The 19,047-nt window shown below is 36.4% G+C and overlaps 1 long non-coding RNA gene across 1 annotated transcript; it reads left to right on the forward strand.

Moving 5' to 3' along the window:
• The first annotated feature begins 4,848 nt into the window (after positions 1 to 4,848).
• Positions 4,849 to 8,849, forward strand: LOC117315710. The gene is made up of 3 exons (XR_004529747.1): positions 4,849 to 4,956; positions 5,907 to 5,997; positions 7,085 to 8,849. It is a non-coding gene; the product is annotated as an uncharacterized LOC117315710 (long non-coding RNA).
• The last annotated feature ends 10,198 nt before the right edge of the window (positions 8,850 to 19,047 follow it).

Raw genomic sequence — 19,047 nt, forward strand, 5'->3', positions numbered from 1 at the left:
CCACTTTTGTCTTTCTGTCCCGAGCCAAAGACCATGTATTCTATTTATCCTGTAACAATAAAAACAAAATCATCAAAAAATAGTCATTTTGAAGTGAAACGGTGTCAAAAATGATGTATGTTCGCCTTTTAAACGTAGTTTCACTTTGAAGTAGGTCAGTCGAACTGACGCACGTGCTAAGATTCCAAAATACAGCTGTTTTCCGTCACTGCCGTATACAGCAAAAATATATATGATGGGTGTATTCCGACAGGCAGTTGCAGGATAAACCCCTATGCATACCATATTATAGAAAACTGTACAGCAGAGAACTGAAGCGGGTGCTATTACGTCACACAGTATGACGTAATAGCACAACATAAGCTGTTTGCGTTGTCCACGTGACTACTATCTTAAAGAGGCCGCAATAACGCAGTCGATAAGATCGCGGTTACGTAATCTAAGGTGAAGATCCGAGGTGCATGGTTTAACGCTCCTCATCCGTGTCGGGTTTGTCGGGAAACTCAGAAACGGGCAGGTCTGTGTCTGCGTGGCTGTAACCCTAACTGCTCTGGATGACGTGCGACTGGTCTCCCCAATGTGGTTCAGTGAGGTAGTCACCAACTACCACAAATGACTATGCCTGTCTTCCCGCTGTGATGAAGGAACATCAGAGGCGCATACACAATCACGTTGTTTACACTTTTACGAACAATAGTGATATGATATATTGTTGGGTCGCACAGGCTTTTTTTAAAGTGGGGGTGGGGGAGGGGGGGGGGGGGGGTGTCTTGTTGTTGTTGTTTATATTTATTTTTTTCTGGAATCTTGAAGAAAGTGTTTGTGTTAAACTTTAAATTTCATTACTAACATAAAATATATAGCTTTTAACATACTTCCAAATGTTAAAAAAAATATCGGTTATGAAATGTTATCTATATGACAATTATGACGTCATAATCATCTACATTGGAAAGCATCGACAGCTACGCTACATATTTTAGAAGTGCAATCAACCGTGGGAATCCGATGATGCAATTGAAGAATGACGCAAAATTTGTAATTTTTATATACACTGTATTTTACAAAAATTGCCAAACAAGTTTTTCCAACTAACATGTGTATGTTAATCACCTTGTTGGTCCTGATGGAAGCGCGCGCGAGGCTGTCTCGTAACGACAGTAGCATGTATGCTTTGGTGATTTTTTATGCTTCAAACTGGCCATTGTTCTTGGTTACGCTCTATGTTACAACCAATCTGGATGTTTAGTTTAAAGGGGAGTAACTACATTTGATCTGGGTAATTTGACTAATATATAGACTATAAATATCTCTACATACAATAAACATGGCATACATGTCTGTTTAGAAACAAACGAAACTTTCCCATCATATGTACCTATGGTATAGTACATATCACCGTGACAAGGCAATTTTTTTTTTTTTTTTTTTTTTGTTATTTTATTTTCTTTTCTTTTAGGAACCAAAACTTCTATGATCCCCATGACAACAATTATATCCACAAATTTATCCAATATATATATCCTTTATGTAAGTCGTGCCAAATCCCTTTTTAAAGTTAAGTTACAAAGTTAAAAATAAAGATATGTTCAAATCAAAATCCTTGTCGTCAGTGCTTCCTGTGTTACTCCTAGCCTCACAATGATAGTATCATATATTATTATTTAATTTTTCTTAAAAAGAAGCGAAGCCTGTAGCTAACCGCATCGCAAGTACTACATAAACTATATATTTGAATTTGAACTTGATTATTGTAATTAAACAAATAAACAAACGTGTAAACAGGATATGGAACTATATTCAGTATCTAGGTACCGACTGGATTAGTATGTTATTATAAAGCGATCTTAAACTGCTATGTTGTGCCATGTCGTATATTAACTTCACTGTTCGGGCGGTTTTTTTTTAACGTAAACTTAGCCATGCCAATACACATATTGTACCTAGAACGACCTTCTTTAGAAATCTATATGTTCCACAAAACGGGTATCTATTTATAGCTAAAAATCGCGCGACCAATCCTAAAAGGCAATATTGAATCTAGAACTCATTAAATATTGAAACGATTACTTACTTCATTGACAAAGTGGACATGGCTCTGACCATTACTGACCGTCGTGGTCACTACACTGTACATGGAATGGGTCACCTCGCTTTAAATAAGAGCCGTAATGGATTTTCATTAAAGATTTGGTGAGAGAAGAATTATTTACCCCGACCGTTTTAAAATTGCTTCGTTCTACATAACAGTATTTAATACTGAATGAAATGAAAGCCAAGAATGTTTAAAGCGATAATTATCTGTTTGATCACGACGATTCTGTTGGTCAGTATGATGTGTGTTAAGGCAATGACTTTACGGAGTAGCGTATATTTTGCAAGTCCGTGAGAGTTTCAAGATTTGTACATGTTTTACAAGCAAGTCCGGTGTTAAGCTTTACCAATATTTGCGTATTATTGGCGGTTTTCGTGACCAAATTATATTTGTTGTACAAAATGCTTATTTCATTTGTCGTACAACAATTATGTAAAATTACATAATTCACTCCTGTTGTCCTGGAGCGCGTGAGGGGTATGTGGGAGGAAACAAGAGTACACGGAGAAATATCACGTGGTCCGGCTGGTTTTACAATACCCCATATAATTATTTGTTTCCTTAAATCTTGATTATGGTGTTTTAGGACAATAATATATTTGATTATATTAGCAACAGCAGTGAAATATATACCAAGAGAGAGAAAAAATGTAATCTCACAGCGGAAATGCTTGCTGCACATGCGCGTACGTGCATTTTAAAGTAAACGGTATCGGTACCGTTTCTTAGGTCAAGGACGTTAGTTTATAAAGATAAATTTAATGGCCTGCTGGACACCAAATGTCTTTTAAATCAACAAAAGCATCATTAGGTTCCGTAAGAAAGTTTGTCTCGGTTACTTAAAGGACCTCTTGTGTCCAAACGGCTTTATTGATTATCAAAAACACACGAATAATGCATGTACTTCATAAATATCGTTCCTGATGAGAAGTATGACTTTGTTTTCTATTCTATGTCTATTACGTAACTCTCGTAATGTTATATGTCCGGACAAAGGGCGGATTACTTTAAAAATTCACTAGTCCGTACTGTGCCGCTATTATAACGATCGTATTTATTTGACAGATGGCTTGTCCCTTCCAATTTATGAGAAAGGTCGTTGATTTCTGTGATTTCGTTATGTCCATATTGTTCATAATGTCCCTAATGTCCATATTGTCCATAATGTCCATAATGTCCCTGGTGTCCATAATGTCTATTATGTCCATAATGTCCATAATGTCCATATTGTCCATAATGTCCATACTGTCAACTATGTCCAAATTGTCCCTAATGTCCATAGTGTCCATATTGTCCCTAATGTCCATATTGTCCAAAATGTCCATATTGCCCATACTGTTCATAATGTCCATATTGTCCCTAATGTCTATATTGTCCATAATACCCATAATATCCATAATATCCATAATATCCATATGTCCATATTGTCCATTATGTTCATATTGTCAATCTTGTCCATAATGTCCATATTGTCCATAATGTCCATAATGTCCATATTGCAACACTATAGTTTTTCCTAGCGTGAACTTATCCTTCGATGATTCCTCGACACCTGTCCGCACGTGACCTTAGCTGCTACGAATACCTTCAAATACAAGCTCTTCTATCTACGAGATAGATTCGAATTCCCTACACAAGTCACACCAACCCGAAATCAACAATTTCTTCGTATACAAGTAAATTGATTTGAAAAGACAACTTTTATATTAAGGAATACACTTTCAACAAGTAATATAGATTGTCCACTTTCGTCTCTATTTTGATAAACTACATATTGTCGTTACATTGGCGGAAAGATCCCAAGCTCAGCAACATGTGTAAGTTTCCAGCTCGGGTTGACATTTGACCAATCAGAGCGCCTTAAACGCTGATTGACGTTTACCGTCGGGAGTGAAAAGGGGACGTCGTTTTATTACATTTTTACCAGTGAAACATCAAAAATTATTCATTCTATAAAAGTGATATTTTTCACTAGTGAAGAATATCATATTTTTCACTAGTGAAAAATATCACTTTTGCTGATTTGACCAATCAAATTAATTATTAGAAAATAACAAAATAATTGACCAATCAGAAAGCCCGACATATATGTCAGCACCTGGACAGGGGAAACTACTTTTTTTGTTTACAAATTATCGCTGTAGTCCTAGTTAGCATACGGGGTAGGGTTTTCGTTAATAAAAAATGTAATAAACAGAATATCTAACAGTGTCTTCAGTAATACCAAATATATTTCACTCGTGTGGCTAATATTTTGATATTTTTCACTTGTGCTGCGCACTCGTGAAAAATATCAAAATATTAGCCCCACTCGTGAAATATATTTGGTATTACTGAAGACACTGTTAGATATCCTCTATATATTTAGAAAAAAATATATCGAACTGTTGACCACAATGATTGGAAATTTAATTGGTTGAGTTCGAGTGTCCGAAGATCTCGGACAAATCGTGACGTCTATTATGATGGACTTTTAATCCCGTCAGCTTTTATTTACCTGTATATGGGGCAACCATTAACGACTGTTGATACAGTACACCTACTGTGTATCACTGTGTAGGAGCTGTAACGCTCAAATCTACAGTCCAATCGAGTCTCTCGAAACACCGGTAATCTAGAGAAGTCGTCGTCCGAATTGATGGCGTAATTGACGCATGTTGGTATCCACGAAAATAAATAATGTAACAGAGGTTGATTTTTTTTTTAAATGTATGTTTAAAGATATATGAATGAGAAAAAAAAACATGATAAGTAAATGCTTGGTAAATCATATTTTACGCGTACAAGCGCCACTGGGGTGTCTAAAATCAGTACTGTCCGGTCCTGGACACGGAGGTCGGAAATGACTGACAAGCACCAAGGTATGTTTCTGACTTTTATTGATCAGTTATGAATTATCATTTTTGATAAATATAGATCTATGGAGTTATGGTTATTGCATATTATAAACATTTACGATACACAAAGGGCCATGAAATTTCATCGCCGGGAAATCTCCCTACTAGTATTACAAGACTCGCCTGCTTTAGATTTCACTTATTGTTATATCAGTAAATCTCAATGACAATGGACTATTGTTTTCACGATTTCTATTTTAAGAGTATATCTGTTTTGTCAAGATTTCCTTAAAACACAATATCGGTAAATCATATTTATTTATCATAGATATGTGAGGTTATCGGACAATATTAGTGTCAGTCCGGGTATCATTTGACCTCCGTACCAGGCGATAGACATGTTAACGGACATATGTCTTGTGTAGACATCTGTCCATTAATATGTCTGTCTGACGATAGGGCGAGAGGAAACTCGGACTACGTACAGTGTGAAATATCAGTTTGAAGATGAACTATCTTAAGCATAGTAGGTTCTATGTACGTATATCGAATTGCAAATATCCCGTAGTTCCATGTGTGCTCTGGTTTCCACGTCAAATAATGACAGCATATTCAAATACGTGATTTGACGTCATAAAAGAAAAAAAAATCAAAGTGTCTTTACCTTTTTTATTTATTTCAATAAGAATAGAAAATACTGTCGTTTTCAAGACTTCTTGAAAAAGTCTTATTAATATGAGAAAAGAAATCCGTCATTCATATCTCAATTGATAAAGTCATTACGAATATTTCTTTGTTGATTGCCGAAGTTTTACTTTGAAATCATAATATCGAGACTATATTAATCCTAAATCCATTAAATTTAGTGTAAGAACTGAAATGTATGCTAAATCAATATATTGATATAAGAAATGCCGTCTTAAGATTTAGACTGACTACCAATTAAAATAACAGACCATGTGTTTATCATTCAGGAGCTGAACTTGTTACAAAATGCCTCCAAATAGAGTGCAGCCGAAACCTCCGCCGTCACGTGACCCTAATGGACTTAACAAACACATAACCGTAAGTATTGTGTGTAAGTGGTGTAAACACGTGTGTTGATTACCATCGTACGTGTTACTCATGTGTCATTCTCTTGTTCGCTCCCTGTTATATATTTAATACTTTAGTACTGTTTTACATGAGGCCATTAAACAAAGTGTATTAGCACAACGTGTTGTGTATAATTATGGTTGTATGGGTGTGATGAGGTTACATAAGATCTTGTAACAGTAAAGTCATAGGTCTAGGGGAAAATAATTTGGATTTCAAACTGTAAGAGTTCTTCCCCCTTGATTTGGAACTCTCTCAGTAAAATAACATGATTCACGAGTGTGTATTTAATCGACTTGAAACGAGAAGGCGAGTTTTTGTGCGTCCGTTGATATTCATCGCCATGTAAGCGAGTCTCCAAACTCAACCTCACATCAACAACAGAACACGTGTATCGCGGTGCTCTCCGTAACATGAAGGGAGACAACCCACAGCGTTTACGTCGCGAAATCAAAATTGTGTATTTATTGGGTTGCGAAAAAAATGCATTTCTGCCAAACGGGATATTATGAGTGTTGTTTGAAAAAAATATATATATATATACATACATGGGGTTTATAGTCTTAATGGCAGAATTTACTGAATGACATCATGCTTAACGTAAATTTTCTCTTTATTCATCAATACAATGTACTTACCTTTTGGTGAGATAAGCATGGTGTTATACAAACCTGGTAGAAGTACATATTAACCAGGTTAAATTTGACTCTACCAGGTCGATAAAACACTATATTAACCGCTTCAAATGTCCTTAATTTTTATATTAGATAAGAATATTGTTTTTGTTTTTTGTTTGTTTGTTTTTCTTTGTTGAATTGCATTGTGGTTATCTTGATAATCGGCAAATCATATTGGGGCAGTTTGACGTAACAATGATTATGAAGTCATGAACGCAATATCAATCCCGTGTTTCTAAAAATAGAAACATCAGGTTGATATATCTAAATATTAACGTTCATGTTTTAGCCGATGACAATTGAGGCAAATCAAACCATTTATGTATTAGTAGTATACTAAGATATGTTTATTTTATGTGTTTACACTTTCGCTTATTCAGATTCAATTCTATGACGTCCTAGCTGAACAGAAATCGCCAGAGAGCCTCGACATCATCTGGGACTGTTCTGAGATTTGCTACTCCTGTTGGTCGGGACTTTGCTATGGTTTGCTCACCGTTTTTACAGGACCCTGTATCGCCAGCGTCTGGGCATGTCAGTTCGCCTACACAGCCTTTGCGCATGTCTGGTGCCTGGGTCCCATCTTCCTCAACGTGAAGTTCTGTATGGTGGACTGTTTTCAGCGAGGAATTCGTAATGTGTTAAACTGTTGTATTGTACCATGGACAAATGCGTGCGGAGCCTTTTTTCATCTGTGTCCGGTAAAACGAAAACCAAAGCCACAACCGGAAGTAAAGAAACCTCCGTCACCGGAAATACTGTTGATCATTCCTCCAAAACGAGACGTTTCTAAAACCATTCAGAGACAACTGGGTCTATTTTTGCGATAAATCGACATGGCGCGAGGTTTTAAAGTGATTGTGCGTGGATTATTTCAAATACACGGAATTTGTTTTCTAAAAAAGATTATTTTTCCTGAATAGATTAACAACCAAATTTCTCGTAGTTATGAATTTTGATAAACTCTGTGTGTGGCGCTTTTGTCAACATCACATGTTCCAAGTGTGATAATGAGACCACTTATTTGAAAAACACGATAATTCTTCATGCTGTGAGACATATATCAAAAGTGCTATTTTTCTAAGAATGATTTTCTTTTTATTGCCGACCAATCAGAACCGAGATTTATATTTACTGCATTTGTACTGAAACATTTTCTTTTCTGAACTTCATTCAGATGTAGATGAAACGATGTTATGATTATTGATTTTTTAAACAAAATTACTCAAGAGTTAAAAATTATATGAGTGAGACGGGGAGTGGTATCCTATGATTAGATTATGGCGCCATTATGAAAAAAAATATTAATATCGCATTTTTACTTTTGAATTACATTATTCTTTCCTGCAAATGCTTGAAGAGCCACAAATTCTTTGAAAATATTAAAGATGCTTTACTGATCCATGTAGTTTTATTTTAAACGTTTTGATTGGTCAATGGTATACGGCAATTTGTGCTATGCATCTTGGTGTTTTCCTGTAAATTTAAGTAAACATAGTTTGCTTTTAATCGAAAATATAAGTTTATCTCAGCCTCATTACATTTGATAAACCAATCTAAGTAGACCTTAAAGCAAGACTTGTCCTTGTCGACTGAAGATTCAGTTGAAGTGAATTGGTGTCAATATATAAGTGTTTATACTGTAATTTACATATTTAAGCGGTTATCTTATTTTGGCGTTTAATTTTGGTTGCGCTAATTGGCGTTTACTGTGTGCTGCGAGCATTATTTTAGAGCTTTTCGTGTAGAAAGTCTTGCGCTAAATATTCGTTGCGCTAATTGGCGTTTACTGTGAACTGCGAGCATTATTTGAGCAGTTATTCATAATTGCGCTTACCTGTTAAAATTTAAGTATCGCGCTAAAATTCGAGTTCGCCAAAATAAGTCCGCTTTCAGTATACATATGTTTAAATTTAACTTTTGTAAATATTTTTTTATTTGTTGGCTCTTTATTTTCGTGTACAGTTGGATTTTGAATTATGAAATGAATTATTATACATTTGGACCTGCACATACATGTATGTATGTGTTAATATTTATTTATTGTTGAGAAGGTAGTTAGTTACTTGGTCACAGATTAACCGCCTACATAACTCTTCTTCTGTTGAGGAGAAGAATAGAAACAGAAATAAACGATAACAATATAAAAACATTTTCCATTTTGTGTTTAAGGTATCAACTCTGTCTGCACGGCATGTACGGTATACGTTATAGGAGTTAGAAACAACCACATCCCTTCAATTAGAAGTTATCCACATTTGTCTTGTGGCTAGGGCGTAGGCATTGTACCTTCTGCCCCTATTGTTTGATCATAAGGGGCGAGTTTTTTTGGGATCTCATATTTTCTCTTCTTTCGAAGCGTTCGCCCCTGTGAAGACGGCATTGGGTTCTGTCCCCTGGCCGAGGCATACCAGAGTCCGCAAAAACGATAGTTTCTACTCCTACGAAGTACTTAGTGGGACGACTGGTTCGCCCGTTGTCAGTATAATGTGACCGGGTGGGATGTCCTGCTGGATGTCTTCGTCAGTATGCTTCAGTGAGGTAGTACTATAAAGTCGACATCAGCCCCGCGCAATCACAAGGAGGCGAACACGAAAACATCGCAACCCCTCAGAACACAAACATCCACCACACGTATGCATTTCACATACAGGGGAGATATTTGATGTCAATAGTCTTGAATGAGGGGGAAATCCGTGACAACTTGTATGTCAATAGTTTTAAATGAGGGAACAAAGCCGTAGACAGCTTGTATGCCAATAGTTTAAAATGAGGGAGCAAAGCCGTAGACACCATGTATGCCAATAGTTTAAAATGAGGAAACAGAGCATTGAAACCCATTTTGATGACAATAGTCTAAAGTGAGGAAAACTGTTGGTCAATGCCACCATACGCCTTATTCATATTCTCTCCCTGTTCAAATGTATCACGATTCTACCAAACACATATGCATGTCACCTATATAACTGTACCATCGGATTAGTATGACTCGTCGGTAATGCTAGGGACATCATACAGCTGTGTTGCTCTTCTAGGTCTCCTCCGTGATGATAGGGACATCATACAGCTGTTTTGCCATTCTAGGACCCGTTCGTGATGCTAGGGACATCATACAGCTGTTTTGTCCTTCTAGGACCCGTTCGTGATGCTAGGGACATCATACAGCTGTTTTTCCTAAGACCCGTTCGTGATGCTAGGGTTATCATACAGCTGTTTTGTCCTTTTAGGACTCGTCAGTGATGTTAGGGACATCATACAACTGTTTTGTCCTAAGACGCGTTCGTGATGCTAGGGACACCAAACAGCTGTTTTGTCCTTCTATGACCCGTTCGTGATGCTAGGGACATCATACAGCTGTTTTTTCCTTCTAGGACCCGTTCGTGATGCTGGGGACATCATACAGCTGTTTTGTCCTTCTGTGACCCGTTCGTGATTCTGGGGACATCATACAGCTGTTTTGTACTTCTGGGACGCGTCTGTGATGTTAGGGACATCATACACAGGCGCGGATCCAGGAATTTGAAAGGGGGGGGGGTCCAGTAAATTAAGAGGTGATGCTAGCACCGTTTTGGCGTGGGCCTGGGGGACAAAATTTCGGAAAATGAAATGATTATAGCTAATTTTGCATTATTTCGGGGATAAGATTTACGATAAGCGGTGTGGGGGGTGAGGGGGGGGGGGGGGGGGGGGTGTTGTGTTGTGTTGTGTTGTGTTGTTTGGCATAGGCTTTTTTTAGTCTATAAAACAATTTCCTCCTCCTCATGCGAAAAAGGGTGGGGAGGGGGGGGGGGGGGGGGGGGGGGGGGTCCACTCGTGATACAGCTGTTTCGTCCTTCTAGGACTCGTAAACGTACAGTTGAGTGTAAGCTAACCTTTACGCCTAGTGCACTATAGTAGTGCACGCACTGCGTTTAAACTAGCAGTGCACTACATTTAAACTACAGGTAAACTAGTAGTGCATTACACCCAAAGAGGTGATGAACAGCAAAACCCCCATACAGGTAATGGGCAGTACCCAAGGCTACCTGTGATTTTTACCTAAATAAGACTATCTAACAGCTATATTTTTAAGAGTTTTAAAAAGGTTTTGGGAGTTTAGTTTGATGGTATATTTCAACCTTTCTATTCTTGTTAATTATACACTGTAACTAAGTTAAGACAAATTTACTTTATAAATCATTGAACTAGTAAGTTAAATTGTTCAAGCCAAGTTTCATTTATCTTTTGGTACTTTATATTTTGTATCGATTGATCAGTTAGACATTTCACGTTAAATTCCAGGTATTTTGTTTTCATCACATGAAAGTATATAATAAAACATTTTAAAACACTTATCGTTACTTCGAACATTTTCAATTTGATACATTTAATCTATATTGAAGTTTAATTTCAGACTAAATTATGCGACATATTCATAATTTCATTTTTGATGTGATATTATGCTTATTAAAACCTTATTCAGCCCATTATGGCATAATATATACTGTACATTATAATCTTTTGCGTGTATACTGTACATACAATGCTTAAAGTCAGAAACCTGAACACATAAAGAAATTAATTAAACCTTGATTTAACATGTAAAGAAACTGATTCTTTGAATGAACTGGTAATTAAGTGATTATAACAGTTATACATTTCAAAAGTTTAAGTTTATAAAAGGTATATGTTACTTGAATACACCTTCCATCTTCCTTTACTGAAAGAGTTGAACTTTCTGTACATGTACCCGTGTGCAGGTATCTAATACTTTGAAGATCTAACATATTGGATCTGATTCCAGGTACATGTATCAGTTACAGGTAACACAGAACGAGATAATGGCCTGAGGGAACAATTAGTGTCATTTTTGTTAAGAAATACATATACTGGCAAACTTGGGCAACAGTTTTAAGCTTATATAACACACATACATGTTCATGTATCTGGAGCTGTACAACACTTGAATTTGTGATTATATAATTTTCTTCTATAAAGTTACCTGCTAACAAATATATTATATACACATGTGGATTATGTGGACCTTAAGTAATTTTTTTTTACAGTTCACGCTAACATGTTTTTTTGCAATATTTTTTCAAAAACAAAATTTTGGGATACATTTTGATCAGCATTTAAGCGTTTCCCTATTGCATTAAGAAAATGATTAATTGTTCTTTACGTTCATTCTCCATTAAATGGTCTAGTTCGGTTAAAATGGGTCCTTTAGTTAGTTCGGGACTTAAATTCCACGTTATTTATTCATTTTTTGTTTTTAATTGAAGTGTATATATTGATCTTTAAAATCATTAAACGGGAGTCCCGAGATTTTTATATCAATAATATATTTATCTATTAATATTTTTCTCGGCAGCGCGCTAATCATGGTCAACATGACGAATTTCCATTGTCCGTCTAAACGATATATTTTTCCATACATTAACTGTAACTGAATAAGGGGATACAAATTGTGTTTTTTCCTCCCTATATCGAAGAAATCGACATACATCTTAAACAAAAACACGTTTTGACAGACGGAATGCATGCATATTCGAAAAATATTGCATTTTGTCACTGTCTCAAAATATGAAGACAAAAAAAAAACATCCACGGGTAGACATTATATATGGGTAGTGTTAGATGCTAATTACAGGTAGATTAGGCAGAGGAGCCTGACACAGCATGCTATAAATGGACCCCTGGGGAGATAATTGGTGACTTGACAAAACTATAGCCAGGTGTTCAAACAGGCACACCTTAAGACTGATCCTCATCTGATACATATATATAGGTAAGGTATTATGGAGGTCCATAAGGTGGTGGTGAGGTGGGGTTTGAGCCCTAGAGCCCAGGTGGCCATGACAACAGGCATGACCTGATCGAGAGTACCAAATATACATAAATTACATAACTCGTGTAGATATTGTCTCTTACAGAACATAAATGAGAATATACGAAACTTCTGATTTTTGATTATGTACTATGAAATGATTTTATGGTTGAATTAACAGATATTAATGAAGTAACAATACACTGAATTTTAAAATATTTTTGTCTGATGAAACAATAAATATTAAAATATATGTACATATCCAGTCAGAGACCTATATACTATAGGTCTCTGATACAGTGTACTTGAGAAAAAAAATACAGTCATCAAGGCCTAAGGTAGAATCGATCATTAATATAAAATGTATATATTAATTACATCTAAAAATATACATGACAGGCATCAAAATTTTGAAATCATGAAGATGAACCTTAATTTTACACTATAATGAAATCTTAAAAAAAAAATTAATTATGATAAAAAATCCACTACAAATCCAATTGATAGAGTTTTTAATTCCTCTTGTGCAATATATCATATAAGAACCGCAGCCAATTTTATTTTGAGTTAAATATTAGATAAAATTTCATCAGCATTTACATATACATGTGTACCTGGTAAAGTCAGGATGACAAATATAAGACAGTCAATTTACACAGGTAACAACTACATGTATCTAACACAGGTGTCCAGTGGCACTGTCCATTACCTGTATAGGGGGATTTGTGGTCACACCTGACTGGACGTAGTGCACTACTAGTTTACCTGTAGCATTTGTGTAATGCACTAGTAGTTTAAACGTAGTGCACTAGGTTGTAAAGGTTAGCTTACACTCAACTGTAAGTAATACTAGGGGCCATCATACAGCTGTTTTGTCCGTCTAGGACTAGTCAGTCGTACTAGAGACACCATACAGCTGTTTTGTCCGTCTAGGGCTAGTCAGTCGTACTAGAGACACCATACAGCTGTTTTGTCCGTCTAGGACTAGTCGGTCGTACTAGAGACACCATACAGCTGTTTTGTCCGTCTAGGACTCATCTGTGGTACTAGAGACACCATACAGCTGTTTTGTCCGTCTAGGACTAGTCAGCTTTACTAGAGACACCATACAGCTGTTTTGTCCACTAGGACTAGTCAGTCGTACTAGAGACACCATACAGCTGTTTTGTCCACTAGGACTAGTCAGTCGTACTAGAGACACCATACAGCTGTTTTGTCCACTAGGACTAGTCAGTCGTACTAGAGACACCATACAGCTGTTTTGTCCGTCTAGGACTAGTCAGTTTTACTAGAGACACCATACAGCTGTTTTGTCCGTCTAGGACTAGTCAGTGGTACTAGAGACATCATACAGCTGTTTTGTCCGTCTAGGACTAGTCAGTCGTTCTAGAGACACCATACAGCTGTTTTGTCCGTCTAGGACTAGTCAGTCGTACTAGAGACACCATACAGCTGTTTTGTCCGTCTAGGACTAGTCAGTCGTACTAGAGACACCACACAGCTGTTTTGTCCGTCTAGGACTAGTCGGTCGTACTAGAGACACCATACAGCTGTTTTGTCCGTCTAGGACTAGTCAGTCGTACTAGAGACACCACACAGCTGTTTTGTCCGTCTAGGACTAGTCGGTCGTACTAGAGACACCACACAACCGTTTTGTCCGTCTAGGACTAGTCGGTCGTACTAGACACCACACAGCTGTTTTGTCCGTCTAGGACTAGTCGGTCGTACTAGAGACACCATACAGCTGTTTTGTCCGTCTATTTTGCTTGGTCCCGTCGACTTCGACTTATCCGAGTTTTACTGTAATACAATGTATAAATATACAGACAATAAAATGTACAGCTGCCTAGTCCATAGGCGTTTCTGATAAAAGTTTTAATGCGCGATGAATAGTGCTTAATTTTCTATTAGGTGGACAACTAAATTGCAAAATCCTAGAAGAGCGTAGACATTTTCTCGGTGAGCTATTTATATTTTTGCTATGTAAAGAAACACATGAACAGTCCATGTCCAAATATCGCCTGCTTTGCATAATGTACAAATTTATAGTCTAAGGGAGATCACTCTTACAGCTTTACAGATAAACCGGGTTCACGCATGAAACTCGCTTTTCTTTTTGTTTTTTGTCTGTTTTTTGGGGGGGGGGGGGGGGGGGGGGGGGGGGGGGGGGGGGGGGGGGGGGGGGGGGGGGGGGCGGGGGTACTAAATCCATTTGGTAAATATCTATGTTTTTTTGTTGTTGTTGTAGTTTTTTGTTGGGTAAAATACAATCACGGCACAGGCTTTGGATTTTCAAACTGTTTCAAACATTAAAATAGAATCTTGTATAAACTGCCAGGAACAACCTGGAACGTGACTTCCACAACGAAACTATCCAAGAAAATGATTTGACGTGAAAATATAGATAAACATTGAGAAAGCTTGTTAAACTATTCAAAGAACCTTAATACATACGGCAGCGACGTCAAACGGCAACCAAAATTGATGAAAAAGTATTTTAAATATTCAATGAAAATATTAATATTTTAAATGGCTCGATATCTGACAGCAGTGATGGAAACGAGTTGCCGAAGCTGTAAAATATCTCAAATTATCTCAAATTATTTTCTACACTGGACATTATATACTGTTAAACGTGCGATTTTCGTGATAATATAATTATATAGGTGTGAGCTAGCGTGAAATTTAATCACTGCGATCATTCAATTTAAATATATAGACCTATGTATATTGTATATAGTAACTAGATGTTTTGAAAATCGAACAGGGGGCAATACAATTCGGTAAATACAGTACATCAGTCCATGTATTTTTTATTATTATTTCATGTTAAACTTGAAAGTTTTGTCAGCATGCATGACAACAGCTCGGTAACGATATTAGTTTTATTTTTTACTTTTATTTATCGTAAACGTATCGATTGGTAATGGTTTATTATGGAATATAATTGTCCTTACTTAAGTTTTCATTTATTGTATTCGGCCGGAATTGTGAATGAAAATCACGGTTGCAGTCGACATGCAGATATATATACTAGATCCATGCATGTCAGATACACGTGTACTTTATCCGACGGTTAAGGAGATATTTTAGCCATTTCTACAGACAATATTGGTAGAACCTTCAGACAGAGAGGTCCCTGCTTCAGATAACGGCGGCTTGGCACATTATTTTTATCTATTTATTTATTTACTTTTTATTAATAATTATTATTTATAGTATTGTTTTATATAGATTGTTATAGACATCTATCGGGAAAACCATGGACGTCTGCATATGGGTCATATTTATAGAAAAAATATTAGCCTCTGCTCCAGATCCTATAAACGTTGATACATTTTTGTCTATAAATACCATTCAGATGCAGACGCCTAAATTAGTATATTTAAGTCTCTGTTCAGATTCAGACGCATGGAGGAAACAAAGGAAAACGCGCACTTTTTACCCCACTAATTATGAAGCATATTATTTGTATATATTTCGACAGAGACCTATATAAGATATATATGACTAATGTGTCTGTGATACATATAGATCTATATAGACTTCTCTGATTTTGATGATTAATATCTGTCAATATTTTTATACTGGTGAGAGCCGATTTTGACAGCTAATTAGAGCTAATGTTAATTTGCTATGATATGTAGAATAATCTACCGACTATAGATAAAGTTTTAATTGAACTGAATTGAATATTGAAGCATCTTTTATAGGTCTCTGGGCGTAATCACGCATTGTACTCCTCGACAAACCGGTCCTGCGATCTAGGTTATTGAGAAGATACTAGGCCTAGTGTTATATTTATGTAAGTGGACGACTGCAGTGAAGTGTTCGTATAATAATCATATATGTTATTCGAAAGTTTTGTCATAATGAATATATAAAGAATTGACAGAATGACCTCAGATATTTATTTAGCAATATTGTTTCCTGGTGAGTTGGCCGGGTACATGTCAACTTCCGGCTGCGCCAAGTTGACGTCATTACCTGCGCAGAACCTAAGGGGCGTCAAATCCGCCATATTGAATACACTGACGGGAGAGGAGACGAAGGGGAGGTTGAAATTCCAACTAATATCAGCGCCATCCTCCATATCTCCCTAACACTGACACCTGGAGGGAATTCTAAACTTCGTAGTAGAACAGCCGAAGGGCTGATTTTGTATCTATAGTCAGCCAAGACGCTTAAACATATCCAATAATATAGCTTCCGTCAACTTCCGGCAGAACAAAAATGGGTACCAAGGATGACGAATATGATTATCTTTTCAAAGGTAGGCAGTTTATTTAGGAATTATGGGTCAAAAGCTCATAAGTGGATGTACCTGATATCGTCACTCGTATCGTTTGGCGAGACATTGTCATAAAAATGTTCATACTTGACAAATAATCGCCTATTCACTGAAATGTCAAACGAGGAAGCGGTGTCATTGACATTTTTGACAGCTGAATATTTTTGACATTGTTATGACTTGCATACCTGTTTATTACCACTTCTCTTCTCGTCCGTTGCCAGATATAAACTCTGTTTGATATAAATATCGTTCAATTGACGTATAATGATTGAATTTCACGTTTTTAACGATTGTTTAATTTAACATTAAAATCAATGCGTCATGATTTCACTACGAAATAAAATGTAGGACCTACACATTCCAATAGTGTATTGTAGCACAAACTCGTGTAACTTCCCAATATATTTAATGCTATTATTATGATTTTGTGTTTAGATGTTCTGGAATCAAATTTGATGCACAACTACCACCATAAAATCGTTTTGACACACCCCTTTCAATAGTGTATCCATGAAGTTAAATTGATCCAGATTCATGTCATTCATGGAGTAATCAATCTATAATTCATTTTTATGGGACTTTTTTACCTACATTTCTGAAAATAATGAGTCCACAGTGCTGAATAAGTAGATTTACATATTTCCTGATATTAGTGAGTTCAATCAAAATTCTATAAGTACAGAACTCAGGACTGGAATGATTTATCACTGCCCATGTTATGTGATAACCAGCTAATTGCAATTTTAGGAAAATGGGTTCCTGTTAGGGGTTTCATAGATGCAAAATTTTTACAACAGGACTCAAAATTTGGTGTGTGTGTCTCAGACTATTTACATGAGAAGTTGGGTATTAAAGTATACGAGGGAAGTTTGCCGGACAAAAACCCTTCAGCCAAACCAAATAATGTTTGCAGAAGTTTTATATGATAATACATGTAGCAAGTTATTAACCAAGATCGAGAATTTCAGTTTAATTCCTTGTTAATGATGTTGTATTCAGTTCTGCTTATAATTTTTATCATTTTGTTAACTTCAGTGTAATGGAAACAAAAGTCTTGGTACTAAATGCACAATGGAGATATCTTATGTATGGTATTAATTATACAAAGTACAGCGTGAACAACAAATTCATGATTACAGGATACTAAAGTTCAAACGCTTGAAAATGTATAGTCTGGTGTCAGGGCCAGTGAAAACTCAAGCTGCAGACTTGTATACCTCAGACTCCCTGCATGAGCGTGTGTTTATGTGTTGACAAATTTGCGGTTATTTATGTTCTACGAAGTATACATCTTGTCTAGGATTTTACTCTGTGCATATTGCTGGTGAATGCGTGTATTGACATCCTCCTGTTGACCTCGCTATCCTTCACCTGTTTCCTGTATCCTTAGTAATGACGTGAAGACTAATGTACACATAGCATGCAACTCTTTACTGTGTTGTAAGGCTATATACACATTGTTATTTAATACAGTGCTTTTACATGTATATAGCAGTGCTAGATATATATATTACTAGTTTGTGCCGTTTCAACTCTTTTGGGAAGAAGTTTGGTTAACTGGAAAGGCTGTCGGGAAGGCGCAGTATTTCAATTGCTTTTACCTGTAGCTATATATATAGGCAGCCATGATTTGATTCCCGAATGTACCTGAAGAGGTGTCTGTTGGGTCGCCAAGGTCGGTTTTTCCTGGGGTGGTCCAGTTTCCACCGGGCTCCCACAGTATGACTGCTTGTGCACTTCCATCAGGACCAACAAGCTAAGAGTAATTGATATTTGAATAGAACTTGTTTTGCATTTGTTGCAAAACAAATTAAGTTAACATTTTTGTAAAGAAATTTTCACGAGTAAGCTGCAGTAATGCAGTAAATTTGGGATTAAGGCATGTATACTGTAAATTTGCTTGTATAGTGGGCACTTGGGTATACTGCACAGGTATGGTTTTGAAACTTCATTTTCATGTCAGATTTGATGTTGGAATGACAGGATACTTGAATTGCATTACAATGCAATATGCGAATAAAAACATAAGAAAGTAGATGAATGTCCATGCGTCAATAACTGCAACAGTCAAATTTAAGTTTAGTTCTTATATGTAGTTGTACATGTGATTTCACAGATTTATCAATCAAACATGGACTTGTATTCATGTAATCCCGTGATCAAAGCAATGATCAGTCTGGTTGATATTTAGTTATCTTTGACTTTGTTATTTCTACCTCAAAATGAGATTGTATACATGT

Source organism: Pecten maximus, chromosome 17 (assembly GCF_902652985.1).
Source record: "Pecten maximus chromosome 17, xPecMax1.1, whole genome shotgun sequence".
Classification (NCBI taxonomy): domain Eukaryota; kingdom Metazoa; phylum Mollusca; class Bivalvia; order Pectinida; family Pectinidae; genus Pecten; species Pecten maximus.